Genomic DNA, 18316 nt, shown 5'->3' on the forward strand with positions numbered 1-18316 from the left:
AAGAGGGAAAACAAAACTAAAGAGAGGAAAAATCGTAAAAACCAAAGAAAAAGATGGAGAAATAAAACCTTGAAGTCCTGAAAGAAATCATTGTCTTCTTCCTTTGTGCAAGGGGGATCAATAGTGGAGAGGAAGTTCGGGAGAAGAAAGTGAGGAGGAAGTTTACATCTGCCACGAACATAGCGCGCGTTGTATGTACATTCTATATCTGTTTGAATAGTTTATCTTACTTTGCATTGCTATTTCGTTACCATGCGGAGCTGTATAAAGAAGAAAGAAGAAACTCTTCGAAGAAAGAAGAAACTCTTCGAAGAAGAAGTTGCAGTAATTAATACATACTATAATGCGGCCATGCCATGTGCTATTAACATGTTATGCATTGCAATGAGAGCTCCACATCAGAATTTCCAGTACGGCTGTGAACAATGAGCCGGTGTTAGTACTCCTCTTATATAGGCTAAATGAATAACGAGATTGTTGTAAAACCCAAATAAAAGGAGTTTACGAAGGGACCAATTAGGACGATTTGGGAGAAGGGACTCGGTTGCTGCCTGTGAATTGTAGTATTTTGCCGATCCTAATTCATTGGTTTTCCAATGAAGTACCAAATTGAAAGGTGGAAGAAGAAGAAGAAGCACCATAAAAAGACGATGTGAGAGAGGGGTCTGTGCGGTTTAGTTCGTTTCTGAGGATTGAGTAACCTGTTGTAACCCTCTGAACGTGTTGTAAGCTGCGGTTTCCATCGTGCAAATTCTGCAACCTCTAGAGTTTGCTGGGTTGAGATGGTTTCAACTTTCAGTCGTGCTTCTTTATATTTACCTGTTTTTATTTGTTTTTTGCGGTTTTCATGTTCTGTTTTCTTGTATTACAATTTTGACGCTATCATATATGAGTACTAGCCTCTCCGCATGCGTTCACGCGCATGCAAGAGGTTTTTTAATCACAGGCTCTACGCGCTCCTAAAAGTATGTTGTGTTAGTTGATACTTGATAATAAACTGTGCTACATGTTAAACCTCTTGATTATCAATCTTTTTGTTTCTTTAGCTAACATGTCTTCCTAAATAAAAGAGGTGAATCACAATAAAAGTTATGGAATTTATCCCCATATTTGTTTGGGGTATCTCGTTGCATATTTCTTTGCAATGCAAATCTTTGTATAAGTATATTCTGAATTTATCTTTGTGAATAAACATGATTTTAATTGTAACAAATTCAAGCGACAATGAATAACTTTAGTCATTAAACAGTCTACAAAGATAAATTTATACTCAAAAGGAAATAATGAAATATGAGATTCACTATTTTCCTAGGAATACATTGAAGTAATACTTCCAGAGCCTCATATGATCCTTCTGTTGGATTTTAGGGTACTTTTGGTATTTTACTTATTAGGGTTTGCTTGAGAGTTTACTATTTAAACCATGCTTTATATTAGGCCAACTCCAACCTATGGCCTAAAACCTATAATGCCCCTTTTATTCCCCTCCCAATCCATTCCAACCCTCTAATTTGGACCTAAAACCTAAAACCTTAAAAATAAAAAAAAAAATAAAAAAATAAAAAATAAAGCCATATTTAGGCCAGGATTTAGGCCAAGATTAGTGGTGGAGCCCCCACCCACATGGGTATCTCTCCCACTTGTCTGCCAATAAAATTGAGCCCAACGGCTCTTTTGGTTGATCAACGGCTCACATTCAAATGGGTGGTTGGTTATCCATCAGTCCACATTTAATTTAGTTAGTATTTTTGTTTTATATTTATAAATTTATTGAATCTAACGACTGAGATCGAATATGATCAAATATAACGGTAAAAAAGAAAAACTAACAGCCCAAATTTAAATTCAACGGTTAAAATAATTATAAAAAATTATTTAACTCAAAATTCACCAAAAAAAACTCTATAAATACCTATATTTTTGTTGAAACATCCACATAAAACTCACTTTTCTCCTAAAATTCTTCCAATTTTTCTTTCTACCATCTTCCAAAACCATGTGTTTGCTCATGTGTCTTGTGTTTATACATTTCTATCATGTGTTTCATATTCTTCTATAGTGTTTCATGAGTTTCATGTGTCAGTTTAGTGATTTTTCAATATTTATCAGAATTTAAATATTTTTAGGTTAAAATGTTCATAAAATTAATTTAGGATAGTCTACATAATTTTTTTTTAAGAAGTTATTTTTTTTAAAAAAAAAATTAGTCTAAATTCATTCTTTAATAATTTGGGGCTAAAATTTTAGGTTAGAATGGTTGGAGCAGAAAAGGTGTTTCTGGGTTAAAACCTAAATTTTCTGGGCTAAAAATTTTAGGTTTTAGGTCAAGGGTTGGATAAAATGTTTCTTTCCCATACTGTTCAACTTGGTATCTAAAGCGGGTTTGTTGGACCTGTCTCTGAACCACTAAGCTGCTCCATCAGTCTAACCATGTACTTGCCTGATTCTTGAAACTTAGATCCACGAACCTGTCTACCCAGTACCAGATTGTGACCTGCATCATGCTATCACCGTTCTTCTTGAAATCGTCCGTTTGAACTAGCACTACTAGAAAATGTGATATAGGGCACCGATTTGAGGGGACCATTATCTATCAGTGGCTTTGTAAATGTATGTGTCACTATTGTTTGAATTTGGTGTCTTAAACCTTTTCAACACCATTCATTGGTGTCAACTGTAAAATTTTTGACATCAAAGTCATATTGTTTTGTTTTTTAACTTAGGATTCAGTTTTGCTCTCCTCTTTTTTTGTCAAAAATAGTTTTATATTCATTTAATAGTATTATTCCACAAATAGTTTCACATCCATATAAAAAAAATTAGAATCCCCTACAATTTTTCCATATCATTTAGATTAAAGATCTGTACTTTTTAAAAATTTGATTAAAGTGTTTTGACTAATAGTCACCTCTATTTTTTAAAATTAAAATAATTTATGAATTTATCTTTTTATTTGCAAGATGGACTTTTCCTTATTTAGTGGAGATATTAGTACTTAAACTATATTTTCTCCTCTTTCAAATATACTTTTTCGATCAATTTTTTTGTAATTTTTTTTTTTTTTTTTTTGCTGTTTTTTTAAGTATAGTTATTGACGAATTATTAATAGGTACAATACATTACGTATATATATTATATGCAGGTATGTTTGAATTTACAAAAATCATTAATTGGTACGTTCATTTACAATTTTGGTACGTTTGATTTGATACATATTGTTAATATTGATACATTATTTTTATTTTGTTATGTTTTATTTTGTACACATTGTGTATTGGTAGTTTATATTATTCTCAATCCTATTTTCTCTTAACGTACTAAAAGAAAAACTCATTTCGGTACGTTTGATTTTGGGGGATTTAAAAATATTTTGAACTATTTTGGAAAGAAAATTTCTTAAATTGTAGATAATTATTGCTAAATTGTAGCATTATTGTGAAAATAAATTGAATCTAACCATTTTTTTTTTTTTAACATTTATCTCTAATGGATGAGAGTGTAATAAAAAAGTTAGATTATAGGAAATTTGTTACAACATAATGTGCAAAGCACCAAAATTATGACAAAAAAAAAGTTTAATTAAATCATTAAAAGACATGGATGTTTGATCTAGAAAATTCAAAACTAAAGCGTCTGTATCAAAATATCCCAAAATACAAAGTTATCAAAACCTGAAAGATATTTACCCTAGTATCTCTCCTCAAGCTCGTCGACTCTGTCACTCAACTCGACTCAATTCTCTATCGCCATCTTGCCTTGTCATCTCCTCCACCACCCCGACATCACGACGGCCCAACAACTTCGATTGTCCCTCGACCTTGAGTCCTCGATGACATCCCGGACTTAGAGAACCCAGGCACCCCACCACCCATCTTCTCGATTTGTCATATCTCTCGCAAGTTTCGCAATGCAATCTTGTGGTGCACACTGCACTCAGTCTCACAGGGAAAAACCAAACCTCATCTTAATCAGATTTATTTTACTCTGTAATCCTTTTTTCCCCTATATTTGTTCATGCGAGATGTGGATGGATATGTGGAATAGTTATGGGGCAATAAGAATTCAAAGGGTTTTGACTATTGGGTTTTTTTGTTTCAACTATTTCTTAATATCTGGGTTTTCTGATATTTAAAGTCTAGGTTTTCTAATGCATGTTGTGGGCTTATCTACACAGATGAAGCTCTAGCTCATGCTCAATGTCTTCTAAGGAGTAGAAAGTCTCTTGGAAAAATAGCATTGTTGTCTCAGGTAATACTCTCATCTTCTATTTTGTCAATATTTTGTTATATGGTTTGTCACTCTAGAATGGGACTCTTGTTTTTCTGTTGCAAAATTTGAATATGAAGGCTGATGGAATAGTTCTCTTCAAATTTTCCCGGGGTGGTTGTTATGTGTTTCGTTTTGTGAATTTCAATATTTATCATATGGTTGGGCAGATTGACAAAGCAAAATCTATATGTGAGTGCTTGATTGCATCAGAGGGTGCTGATCTGAAACTTGAGGAAGCTTTTTGCTTGTTCTTCATGGGTCAGGTATATTTTACCAGATGGTGAGATTCACAAGGATGGATTGATTAAGGATCCTATCTTTAGTTTTACCAGATGGTTTATGTATGTGTGTATGTATGTCTTTGTAGGCCAACTTTTTTGGTGGTGACAAGAGGACTCTTTTGAGCAAGAAAAGCAAAGTAGCTCCACAGAAGTTGCCTATCATAAGTCAAAGACCAATATCCACAGCTTTTGTGTCAGAATAGAGAGATTTCAATGAATCTTTTTCCCATATGAACTCTTCTCAACATCTTGTTAAACATACTCAGTCTGTTATCCTTACGCTAGCAGCATATGTAGCCTAGCAGTCCCATAATCAATTGTTATTATCACATTTTATCTAGTATTTTAAGTGTTGTTTTTTGCCCAAATATGGACATAATAAGCTTCATCACGCTATTGATATTATATGTGTGCATGAAGCAGGGCGAAAGGTATATTCTTTATTTGTTCACAAGGTATATTCTAGGTTCTCTACATACCAAACCATTTGTACTTGCACTGATTTAATCTATCTTTATCTCCGTTGGAAGTATTTATATGTATTTTGTAAAATAACTGTGCGATGTCTCTGTTATGTTGTTGTGTTTTGTTTGAATTTTGTAGAAGCTGAACACTAATTGTTTGATTGTGTGCTTAAAAAGATGTGCTTCCCATCTCTTCCCATGGAGCTCTACCCTTTGATAAGGCCAGGTAACTCTTTCATTGACTTAAGATTAGGTCCTATTAATTTTTCAAAGTATTGTAGTTTTCCCATATATAATAGTTGTGCTTTTGCTTTCAACGGGGTATGATTGTTGTGATTTTGCTTGTTGAAGATGATTTTGCATGAACTTGGTGTCGTAGAAAACTTATGAAAATTTACAAGGATTTGAGCAAGGGCTGAGCCATAAGTAATGTTTATATGAATTTGAGCACTTATATTATATAATAACAGTCCAAATAGTTGGGGTTGCAACTCCAACCCCACAATTAGCTTGAGTGAATTTCTTCTTCTTTACTTCTTAGGTAATACTTTTCAATTACAAGTTGATAGCTAGTTGGCTAATGATAGGGATTTTACCACCTGTAAAAGTAGGGATAAAAAGACTTTAAATACTTGCATTAGTACAAGATAATTGTAGTATAGATGGCTCTAGTAAGGTCATTCTCCTCAGGGATTGAATGAATAATTTATGTTAAATCAAATTTTAATTAATTATTTAAAACAAATTTTGAGAAAAAGGTGATTTTGTGATTTAAATAATAAAAACGAATTTAATAAAAATAATAATTAAATAAAGTGACAAAATAAAATAAACTAAAAGAAAACGGTATTTGAAAATTAAATTGTAAAAGCCTAGGGTTCCGCCGTCACCTTAACAATCCTATGTAGTTCTTCCAATTACTTATGAATTACACATGCATATTTTGAAGGTTAGGTTTTCCTAATATATGCCTACTTGGACCCCCAACATAAAGCGTATATCAAACATGCAACTTGTCTGTGGTATTCAGATCAAATCTAAACATGCATGACTCATTAAGCTTTGTGAAACCTTTTGAAAAATCATACAACCCTTAAGACGTGGTATTCATCCAAAGTGAACTTGCACATATTAATCACAAGAAGGCTTCGTCTATTTCAGGGACCGACCACCGACCAAAATTGCATCAATTTACTTTTCTAAAGATCCTAATGGTAGCTAAGCATTAAGACAAATAAATAGTTTAAACCGGTGATTAATAATTCAAAACTTGCATCCATAAGCAAATTGAAAAGAAACTACATATTCCTGCTGAGGCTAGTGGCCTCACCCTAGCAAACGGAATTTAGTTACTAGCAATCATACAACGAAATATTATTAAAAACAATGATAAAAAACACCTTGAAAATAAACTTGAATCCAAAAGCTCTCTAAAGTGTGCGTGCATTTTCTTCCTTGTCTTCTCTACCAAAAAACCCTAATGGCTAAAAAACCTTATTTATACTACTAGAAAATAAAACCCTACCTAGAAAAGGTCTTAGAATAAAACTAGGAAACCAAATAAATTAAAATAAATTAGGAAACAGAATCCTAAATTGATTAGTAAAATTCGCCCAAAATCTGCATAGTCTCAAAACAGCCACATTTCTAGATCATTAGTGCTCCAAAATAGGCCCAAAATGGCTAGAATTAAAGTTTGAGATATCCCGAACATAATTGCAGAAGGCCTCGAACCCAAAGGCATCATCTTGGACGCCAAAAAGCCCAAAGAATCCCAAAACGTCAGTTTAACAGCACTGCACGCTGCTCCTGTACTTCTTCGCCATAAATAAAACACTTGGTGGAAAATTATGAAACTTTGATATGATTAAGTCAACAGACTCACAAACATCCTCCAATTGGAATAACTCTAAAATTCATCCGTTTGGCTACTTTTTACTCCAGAGGAAGTTGAACGTCCTACATTAAGAATATAAATCAAAGTATCAAAATTCTCACAAAATAACCAATAAATTAATACTAAGAATAGGGTAAAATATATAGTATAAAATCGACTCATTAGCTGACTTCTCTCCCTGTTATTTTCAGTTATAGGTTTATTATTTACCTTACTTACCTTGGCATCAAATTGAACTGTACGGAACTAGAATTTGTGCACTATGAGCATATAGATTGTTTGCTAATTGTTGCCTGTGGTATAGTGCTCAATTTTTTCTCTTGTACCTCCGCAGGTTTATGAGAAATTTTTGTCGGGCAAGTTACTTGTGCTCTTTAACCAATAGTAGCAACAACATAAGAGTCTTCATGGTCCTGTTTCGTACTTTGACGGTCAGTTTCATATTTTTTAGTATGGCTCATTGGTTTTAGACCTGATTTTGTTGTAGTGTAGCGTACCCTTTTTTTTTTTTTTTTTTATGTGATAGCGTGCCGTTTGTAATACTTCTTTTGAATATGTGATTAGTTATGGAAGATTACAGCAAACATGCAATTCTGTGTAGTCTTTTAACTATATAATATATATATATATATATATATATATATATATTTGGGTGCACAAATTAATGGGCCCTTTTTTTTTTTCAAACATATTACAACATAGACACCGATGTATAAAAATTATATAATATTTCAAAGGTGTAACTATTCATTGTGCCACCGTTATTTAATTGGTGGTGATTGTAACATTAGAGACTTCTATAGGACATGTACTTCTATTTAATGGTTGTTTGGTGGCAATTGGGGTTTGCCACCAATGTTAGTGCCCATTCTTTATAATAAACACCAATGAAAAGGGTATCCTTTAGCCAAAATTCTAGTAGTGCAGTCGTCTGAACCATCAGCAACGTTCTTGAAGCCAAGACTTGTCGCTGTTGCTGACTGATAAACCTGCACACGGCACACAACCAGCTGCCAGATTCAATCCACCATATTTGAAATTGTACCAGTCTGCACATCCAACGCATCAGGTATCTCCTTTTTACGACTGTCATTGTGAATATGGCATCCTCAAAAGATGATTCCCTGAAAGCTATTGGTGTGAAATTACATGGAAATAATTGTGTATTGGACATATGTGATGAAGAATTTTCTGATCGGAAAGGGATTGTGGGGCTATGTGTCTGGAAAGGTTTCCATTCTAGATAACCCCAAAGATGAAAAACATGATGAATTGCTTGCTGCTTGGGAGATGAATAATTCAAAGATTATTACTTGGATTAATAACTCTGTTGATATGGCTATGGGAATACAACTTGATAAGTTCTCTACATCTAAGGAAGTTTGGGATCACTTGGCAAAGTTGTATACCAAGCACTGGCGGATCCATTATGGAACCCGGGGGGTTCTGGGACCCTTCGGAAGTCCGAAGAAACACTTGTATCCCTCCAACAACTTGGGTAGGTACAGTGGAGAGGCTTGTTGCCTCTATGGATGTGCAGGCAGTAGTGCTTATAACAAAGAAGAAGAAGAGGTTTTTAATTTTGTTTTAAAAGACCTAACCAAAAAGACAGCATTTTTGAGTCAAGTCAGTATAAAAAATTTAAAAACTAAAATATCTTTGTTTTTTGTACAGAGCCCAAGAACCCCAGTCTTTTCTAGTATCCCCAAATTATATTTAAGAACTCCCAGCCTCAATCATTGCAACCTTCCAACTTTAAACCCAAGTTACCCTATTCCCCACTGCCATTTGCCGTTCCACCACCTTTAGCTGCCTAATTTTATTTCTTCCAAATTCATATAATTTTTTAATCCTAGACTGTAGTCCAAACTCCCAATTAATAATATATATGTTTCATTAACAAATTTTATCTTTGTAGAGTCACTAATTGCGTTATGTTGCTGAGGAGAATTTGTTGGTTTTATTACCTTTGAGATTAATCTTGATTTATTGAATGAACCAAATTCAATAGAAAATAGTGATATGGAACCAAATTAGTCTAATATTTTTTTTTATTTTTTTTTAACTTTCATGTTGGGACCTCCCGATCTTGAAATCCTAGATCCGCCATTGATACCAAAACCAATTTTGCTAATCGTTATCAGTTAGAAATGGAGATTCATGCAATCCAACAAGGTGAAAAGAGTATTCAAGATTTTTATAACGAAATGACCAGTCTTTGGGACCAAGACTGAACCTAAAGGACTTAGTATTGTGGAGCTCTATTGTCAATATAGAGAAGATCAACGTCTTGTTCAGTTTTTGACACCTCTTCGAGATGAGTTTGAGACTCTTTGTAGCTCTATCCTACATCAGACTCCTCTTCCATTTGTTGATTCCGTACTTCATGAGTTACAAGCCGAAGAAGTCCGTGTGCAGTCACAGTCACATAGGCTTTCTTCATCTTTGTCGAACTCTTCAGCATTGGCTATCACAACTAGATCGAGACCTTGTGGTGAAGGGATTATTGGTATAGATGAGTGTGCCTACAACAAGGGAAAAGGGCATTGGAATGTGAATTGTCCCGAGTTGTTCAATGACAATAAGAAACTGTTAAAGGAAATAAAATAGTCAACTAACATATATGGTTTGGAGTGATTGTAGGACACAATGTTCCTTGGAGTAATTATAGTGATTGATTGTAATTAGCTTTCATTTACCTAGAATAGCATCGTATCCTTGTATAAATCTCTACCTATGTACAGCTGCTATGATATACAAAAATATATTCACGACGATTTACCACATCCAATTGGCGTTCGTGTTGAAGAACCAATCTATGGACTCGTTGTGTATCCGGGAGTGGGCTCATCATCAATATAGAGCCTCGTATGGTGGAGTAATTCTCGTTTAGTCCCATTAAGAACTGCATGACTTTCTCTTTCTCTTCCCTGTCTGCATGTGCCTTGGATCCCTCGCATTCACAAGCAATGGGCTCATGATATGATGCTAATTCATCCCAAAGAGCTTTTAATTTTGTGTAATAATCTGAAACAGATAGTTTTCCTTGTCGGTGTTCGGCAATTTCTTGTCGAATCTGATAGATCCTGGAATCATTGCCTTGTGAGAATCGATCCTCAAGATCTCTCCATGCTGCTGACGCAGTTTTGCAGTAGAGTATACTGTGAGCAATGTTGCCCTGCACGGATTGCCAAATCCAGGACAAGACCATGTCATTGCATCTCTGCCAAATTGGATATTTAGCATCAGTGGTTGCAGGGTTCTTGATTGATCCATCAATGAACCCTAGTTTGTTTTTAGCGCTGAGAGCAATTCGCATAGAGCGGCTCCATTGTCCATAGTTGTGTCCATCAAGAAGTTGTGAGACTAAAACAAGACTTGGTGAGTCTGAATGATGCAGAATGAGAGGGATCCAAGGCACATGCAGATAGGGAAGAGAAAGAGAAAGTCATGCAGTTCTTAATGGGACTGAACGAGAATTACTCCACCATACGAGGCTCTATATTGATGATGAGCCCACTCCCGAATACACGACGAGTCCATGGATTGGTTCTTCAACACGAACGCTAATTGGATGTGGTAAATCGTCGTGAACCCACTGCCCATGCAATGCAAACCAGTCGTTCGACAGCACCAAAAGGAGGCTATGGTGCCAACAACCCTAATTCACGAAAGACTTTCAAATGCAGCTATTGTGACGGAGGACATCCAGTCGAACGTTGTTTTTTCCTTATTGGCTTCCCTGAATGACACAAATGGCACGGGAAGAATGTGCAGCCCAGAAATAGGCGTGCACCTCCAGCCTCCAACAATGTTGAAACACTACCATTGCCAGCTGCTTAGATTGACACAACCAAAACAACAACCTCTAGCAATCAACCAACGTTCACAACCGAGGAGTACAATCAACTCATGGCCCTTCTTCGCAATAAGAATGGTACCAATCTGCCACTTGCACATGCAACAGGTATCTATACACCCAACTGCAATTCTACACAACATGATCCGCATTCAACATTGTATTGGATCGTGGATAGCGGGGCCACATATCATATTTCTTACTTATCACCCAGCCATAATCACACTAAAACCCAACATGATTTTGTTGGTTTACCAAATGGCGGACAGGCTGCGATTGAAACCATTAGGTCTATTAAACTGTCACTCAAGATAACCCTTGATAGAGTTTTGCATGTGCCACAATTTCGTGTGAATTTATTATCTGTGAGTAAGTTGACTTGGGCATTGAAGTGTATTGTGATATTCTACCTGGGTTTTTGTGTTGTGCAGAACATGGCTACGAAGAGGATGATTGGCCTGGGCAAGCAGTTTAATGGACTCTACTACCTCACTCCAACACAAAACCATCATCTCGCTCACCATGTCAACCGTACCTAGGCACTGTGGCACCGACGTCTTGGGCACCCATCCTCGGCTCCTCTTCACTCTTTATCCCAAACCATTCCAAAAATTATTTTTGATTCTACACATGTTTGTGATGTTTGTCCTTTAGCAAAGCAAACTCGTTCATCTTTTGTTTCCAGTTCAATAAAATCAGTTACACCTTTTGATTTGATCCACTGTGATATTTGGGGGCCACACCAAACCCATACACCCTCTGGGGCACGTTACTTCCTCACCATTGTAGATGACTTTACTCGTTTCACATGGGTTCATCTCATGCGATTTAAATCAGACATACAAACCTTGTTGCACTCGTTTTTTTCTTGGGTCAAAACCCAGTTTAATCGTGACATTAAAACCCTCCGTGCAGACAATGGGGGAAAATTTGTATCTCTGCGATCATTTTTAGACACTCATGGCACCCTCTTTCAACACACATGTGCCCACACCCCTCAACAGAACGGGGTCGTTGAACGCAAACACCGTCACCTTTTGAATGTTGCCTGTGCCTTACGATTTCAAGCTAACCTACCCTTAAAGCTCTGGGGGGAAAGTATACAAACTGCATGTTACCTTATCAATCGCCTTCCAACACCCTTACTTTCCCATAAATCTCCCTATGAACTCTTGCATGGGACACTACCTGCATACTCTCATCTTTGGGTTTTTGGGTGTTTATGCTATGCTACCAACCTTACTCCCTCCCACAAATTTGATGCTCGTGCTCGTCGCTGCATTTTCCTGGGTTATCCCCTTGGCCAAAAGGGCTATCGTTTATATGACCTCGATAGCAAGCGCATTTTCACCTCCCGTGATGTCATCTTCCATGAACATCTTTTCCCTCTTACTAACTCACCACCAGAACCTGACCTCGATTTCCCTGTCTTACCTGTTCCTCATGACGACCCCACTCATGTCCTCTCGGCTCAACCTCCTCCACCTTCAGACCTCCTTCCCACTGCTAACCTCACTTCATCACCCACTCCCTCACTTCCTGCTGACATCGCTTCTTCACCCCCAGACACCCCTTCCTCGCCAGCTTCTGCACCGTCTCATCCGCTACCCTTTCTTCCCCTTCGTCCCTCCGACCGCATTAAACATCCACATGCCCATCTTCGTGACTATCAGACCCATCATGCTGCTTTGTTTTAGCCCAGCGCCATCTCTTCCACCATGTCCGGCACGCGCTATCCCCTTCAACGGTATGTTTCTTATTCTCGTCTCTCTCTTGCACACCGCTCTTTTGTTCACAATGTCTCTCACTTGGTTGAACCAGCCTCTTATGAGCAGGCCCGCCATGACCCTCATTGGCTTGCAGCTATGAACTCTGAGATTGAAGCCCTTGAAGCCAATCACACCTGGACTATGGTTCCTTTACCCCCTCACCAACGCCCCATTGGCTGTAAATGGGTCTTCAAAATCAAGTACCATTCCGACGGTACCATCGAACGCTACAAGGCTCGCCTTGTCGCCAAAGGGTTCACGCAGCGCGAAGGCATTAACTACAAAGAGACGTTCGCTCCCGTTGCTAAACTCATTACTGTCCGCTGTCTCTTGACTATTGCTGCTGGTCTCTTCACCAAATGGATGTCCAAAATGCTTTCCTTCATGGTGCACTGCATGAGGAAGTCTATATGTTACCGTCTCCTGGTTATTGTCGACAGGGGGAGACTATGGTTTGTCGACTTCACAAGTCATTATACGGACTCAAACAAGCATCTCGCAGCTGGTTCCAACGTTTTTCATCTACCATTCAAGAAATTGGTTTTCAACAGTCCCATGCGGATTACTCGTTATTTACTCAGGTTTGTGGACACTCTATTACTGTGGTGTTGCTCTATGTTGATGACATGATCATTGCAGGAAATGATGAGGAAGCCATTAGTCAACTCAAGAAGTTTCTTAGTGGATGTTTTCGAATTAAAGACCTCGGACCATTAAAATATTTTCTTGGTGTCGAAGTTGCACGGTCCAAAGCTGGGATTTCCATTTGCCAACGAAAATATACCCTGGACATATTGGAGGAAGCTGGTTTGCTTGGCGTAAGACCTGCCAAGGTACCTATGGAACCTGATTTAGTGTTGACGACAACATGTAGTGATGCCCTCAAGGACCCCACTCGATATCGACGTTTGGTTGGAAAATTGATCTATCTTACCATTACAAGGCCAGATATTACGTATGCAGTAAATAATCTCAGTCAGTTCATGCAAGAACCGAAACGTCATCACCTTAAGGCAGCACATCGTCTTCTCCAATATCTGAAAGAAGCACCAGGACAAGGTTTACTATTTCCTACGATGAATCAACTTAATTTGATTAGCTACTGTGATGCGGATTGGGCTAGATGTCCGATCACACGCCGATCAGTGACAGGTTTTTGTATCTTTCTTGGTAAATCACTTATGTCGTGGAAAAGTAAAAAGCAAGTCACGGTAGCAAGATCTTCAGCAGAAGCCGAGTATCGCTCCATGGCTGCAACCACTTGTGAGCTTACTTGACTAAGGAATTTATTGAAAGATTTGCATGTAAACCATCCTGAGCCAGCAAGATTGTTTTGCGACAATCAAGCTGCTCTACATATTGCAGCGAACCCTGTGTATCATGAACGAACCAAACACATAGAACTGGATTGTCATACTGTTCGTGAAAGGATTCAGAGGGGAAAAGTCAAGACCTCTCATGTGCAAACGGGACGTCAAATAGCAGACATGTTTACAAAGCCACTGAGAGCACCTATCTTCCATTCGCATCTTGGCAAGTTGGGTCTTATTGATATCCACACTCCAACTTGATGGGGAGTGTTAAAGGAAATAAAATAGTCAACTAACATATATGGTTTGGAGTGATTGTAGGACACAATGTTCCTTGGAGTAATTATAGTGATTGATTGCAATTAGCTTTCATTTACCTAGAATAGCATCGCATCCTTGTATAAATCTCTACCTATGTACAACTGCTATGATATACAAAAATATATTCACACAAACAATTTAATAGAAACAACTTGCAGCTACCGAGACTAATCCACCAATAGCATTGGCCATGTTGACTTTGGAATCTACTACAACTGACCGTGTCGATGACTTTGACTTTGGTTGGTGAGGCTCGATCGTTTGTTTCGTTCCAGTTGAGTTAAGTTTGCAAGTCAAGTCAAGTTCGCAAGTTCGCAAGTTCATCAGTCAAGTCTGCCAGTTCACCAGTTTGCTAGTCCATCCATGTAGCAGGCCTGCCTACTCGCTTGATGGGGTTTGCACCTGCATTTGCTTGTTGACAATCTTATGTTGTATACCATCATGAGTTTGACGGGGGGTGTTGGATTTTAGGGTACTTTTGGTATTTTTCTTATTAGGGTTTGCTTGAGAGTTTACTATTTAAACCATGCTTTGTATTGGGATTTAATCTATCGTTGAATAAAATGTTTCATTTCCGTACTGTTCAACTCCTTCAATGCCTCAATCCTTCTTCGTAAATATGCAAAGAAAAAAGCAAAAGCCACATAACCATATTGGTGAAAATAGTAAAAGAATAAATATGCAATAATGTAATCAATCTTGTTTTGTTTGTATTACAACAATACATAATTACATGTTTTGGGAGAGAAATCAAAGAATAGGAAACAGAGGTAGCAAAAAAACATAAAACAATAAAGATGAGCAGCAATGCCAGTAGAACTGAAAGCATAACACATTGCAAAGGGAGCACATAAATTACAGTTACAACAGACCTCTCCTCTATTTTTCATACTTTTGTTTTTGGGAAAAAAAATTATATGAATGCCTCTATGGAAAAAGAGTTCAGTGAACATCAATGAAGTTGGGAAATGAATCCCAGACATGTATGACATCTTATATTCATCACTGAATAACAACTGAACAAAAAAATTAAAGGAATGAAAACTGAACAAAACAAAAAAGATACTCTACGAAGTCTTTAAATAAAAAGCATGATTGACATAATCATTGTGACTTGAGGATGTCACATCGTGCGAGGAAAAAGTGAAAATTTACCAACAACATGAAAATTGAACCAAAGATTTAGCAAGAAAATTAAGGAAAATTATTAAGACATACACTGAAAAATCGAAATTCTTTTAACTCCGTCAAAAAATGTCAAAAAAATTAAGGTAGAACTTGCAGAACTTGGTTACCACAATTTGAATGAAAAGTTGAACGTCAAAATCACCTTTCCAATTCAATCCCAAAAGGAAAATCGCTATTGACTAACCATGACTGGCCTGCTATTTTTTTGTCAAATAATCGAAATTTTCAATAAATATCGGGAGGAAAATGTGAGATATATCTGAAGGAAATACCCGTTGCAATTCTTTCAATTCCATCTTGTACTCGCAAAACTGGTCGTTTCTTTTCTGATGTTGTGTGTGAGAACAGTACGAATATCAAAAGTACATAAAGCATAATACATGTAAACAATTAGCTATAAAATTTAAGAGCGAAATAATATATCTAAATAGAATTAGCTAAATCGTTTTAAACACAAAATCAGCCAAAAGTAAGAATTAAATCATAACCAAAACTATCGATGATTGTTCATGCTTGCTCTGCGTTCCAACCAAAATCTGCATTGAACAACTAAAACAAAAAAAAAAAAAAAAAAAAAAAAAACATAGAGAGTAGCATATTGATTGATTAATGCCAACATCAAGCCAAACAATGAAAGAGTGGGTAAAGAGATAGAGGAATATAGAAATAAAAATCCAAAATAAATAACTTAAGAGAAGAAACCAATGGTATAGATTTAGAAATTTTTTTTTAAAGGGGGATAATGAGTGGCAAGTCAAGGTTATCCACCCCTTTCAGGGCCGGGAAGACTCACAAAGGCATTTCAGCCTCTCCTGACACAAATCTGACTTCCACACCAGTAGCGGGTTTCGAACCCAAAACCCATTCGTATTGCTTTTGCCATTTTCTTTTCTTGTATTCCTGTGTGGTAGTCTGGTAGATGAATATGAGGGGCGGTTATGAGTAACTATTCAAGAAAAATTGAGTTGGAAATAAATCCAAACTCATGCAATATTGCTTTGCAAAGAGAAAATTGTCGAGTTTATTTGTTACATATGAATACTAACATGCAATATTGAGTGTGACAAACTTTGTTATATTGAATATGGTGACAACGTACAAAATATTCCAAAATAATGACACAAAAGAATATATGATAAAAAGGACAGAGAAAATAGAAACGAAAATACCACTCAAGCAACTAATGGCATTGAGATTCTTTGTATCCTCTTGAAATGAAATGGGTTGAGAGCCTCATCACATCTTTATGCTGCAATTCAAAAAAGGATGATCAAATCTCGGAATTGATTAGCAATAGAAGAATCTAATGGACTACTGAAAGAAGAAAAAAAACCCAAATAAACTAAAACTGCAAGGAAAAAAAAAACAAAAATAATATTTGAATGCCTGAGATGATTGAAGAAGTGATGGAGGAAGAAATGGAGCATATGGAAGAAAATGAATGTTTTACGCTGGCCAAGAGTTTTGAGGGAGGAGTGGAGTTTGATTCAAACTGCAACAGGCTATTTTGAAAGTGTGGGAACGTGTTGCAGCAGTTGTGAAAGAGTAGGAATGTGTTGCAGTGTGTTTCAGAGTATAACTCAGCTCAACTTGATAACTGATTTTATCAAACTATCCTTTGGACTGATGAAACAATTTTTCACGTCAATTTTGGACTCTTTACCCGTTTGTCCTCATTTTCTAATTTTTTTTTAGGTTTGATTGTGAAGGAAACAAATGAGCATTTTAGGGGTTTAGAATGCTTCACCTATTTTGACTTCTAACTTTATACATATAAAGTGGTTCGGTATTGGATCTCAAACCGAAAATGGATCCCAAATCCCAAACCGAAAATTTTCGGGACAAGAATTTGAAGACTAATCTCAAACCAAAATTTCTCAATTTTCGGGATTCTCGAAATGTTTTCAATATTTCAGGATGGATCGGGATTGGATTTTTGGTTTTGGGTTGAAATTTGAGATTCGTGGGCTACGGGCTAGAATTTGCACTAACTGCCTTAAATTTTGTTCTCCAATTTCATATCAATTGATATTTAGGCTTTTTACCTCATACCAATTTGAAATTTCATACCAATTGAAATACCAATTCATTCATACTAAAGTCAAATTGATGTTCCAAAGCTCCAAGCTACTTAATTTCATACTTCTATTTCTAATATAGTTTGTTATCAAACTACTTAAATTCAAGGGTTAATCTCAGTTTACTATACTGAAGTTTCGTGGTTTTCAACATTTGGTACATAAAGTTTTTTTAATCCCAAAGTCATACCTCAAGTCTTAATTTTGGGACAGTTTCACACATCCGTTAAGTTTTCCGTTAGAATTTCTGTTAACTGATGATGTGGCACCCACGTGGACAATAACTGAACCCCACGTGTCAATATGGGCCCACGTGAATATTAAAAAAACTATAAAAAAATTATTTAAAAAAAAAAAAAAAAAACCTTGGGTTATCTTCTACCTCTCCCGACCCTCCCTCCCTTCTCCCACCCTTCTCTCCTTTGCACCCTCACTCCCTCACTCCTCTTATCCCTTCCACCTCACCGCCACCTTACCAAACCCATAACCGGTTTCTGCACCTCTGCCTCAACGAACACCTCACCGGCCTCGACTCCGCGGCCGGCGCCCACCAAGAACCCTTGACCTAGAACCTTCATTATGGGTCTTAGCTCCGGAGAAGCAAGTCGTGTTTTGGAACGAGACTCGAATCATCGTCGACCAACGCCCCGGACCTGATCCGACACAATTCATGTAATGTCAAGGCCCGAAACACTCTGTCCGAGCTCTTTAACATCAATGACAACTGCAAAGAAGTGTTGAGAAAGTTCCATGTTGAATTGAGAGATGGGGATACGGACAACGGTGGAGACGAAGCCAGGGTTTTGGATTTGGATGCGGATGCAGATTCGGAGTTCAAGACGGGTGAGGGTAGGTATTCGAAGGAAAGTGCAGGGAAGAT

At 37.0% G+C, this 18316-nt stretch overlaps 3 long non-coding RNA genes across 3 annotated transcripts; all 3 read left to right on the plus strand.

Moving 5' to 3' along the window:
• Window positions 1–3654: 3654 nt before the first annotated feature.
• Window positions 3655–5092, plus strand: LOC137734961 (uncharacterized). The gene is made up of 3 exons (XR_015963993.1): window positions 3655–4248; window positions 4437–4532; window positions 4637–5092. It is a non-coding gene; the product is annotated as an uncharacterized LOC137734961 (long non-coding RNA).
• A 2185-nt stretch (window positions 5093–7277) lies between these two features.
• LOC148695853 (uncharacterized) lies at window positions 7278–14774 on the plus strand. Its single transcript, XR_015963994.1, has 2 exons — window positions 7278–7342; window positions 14329–14774. It is a non-coding gene; the product is annotated as an uncharacterized LOC148695853 (long non-coding RNA).
• LOC148695854 (uncharacterized) lies at window positions 9907–11626 on the plus strand. Its single transcript, XR_015964620.1, has 2 exons — window positions 9907–10878; window positions 11202–11626. It is a non-coding gene; the product is annotated as an uncharacterized LOC148695854 (long non-coding RNA).
• Window positions 14775–18316: the final 3542 nt, after the last annotated feature.

The sequence above is a fragment of the Pyrus communis genome, chromosome 7, assembly GCF_041283825.1.
Source record: "Pyrus communis isolate YQ-2024b chromosome 7, ASM4128382v1, whole genome shotgun sequence".
NCBI lineage: Eukaryota > Viridiplantae > Streptophyta > Magnoliopsida > Rosales > Rosaceae > Pyrus > Pyrus communis.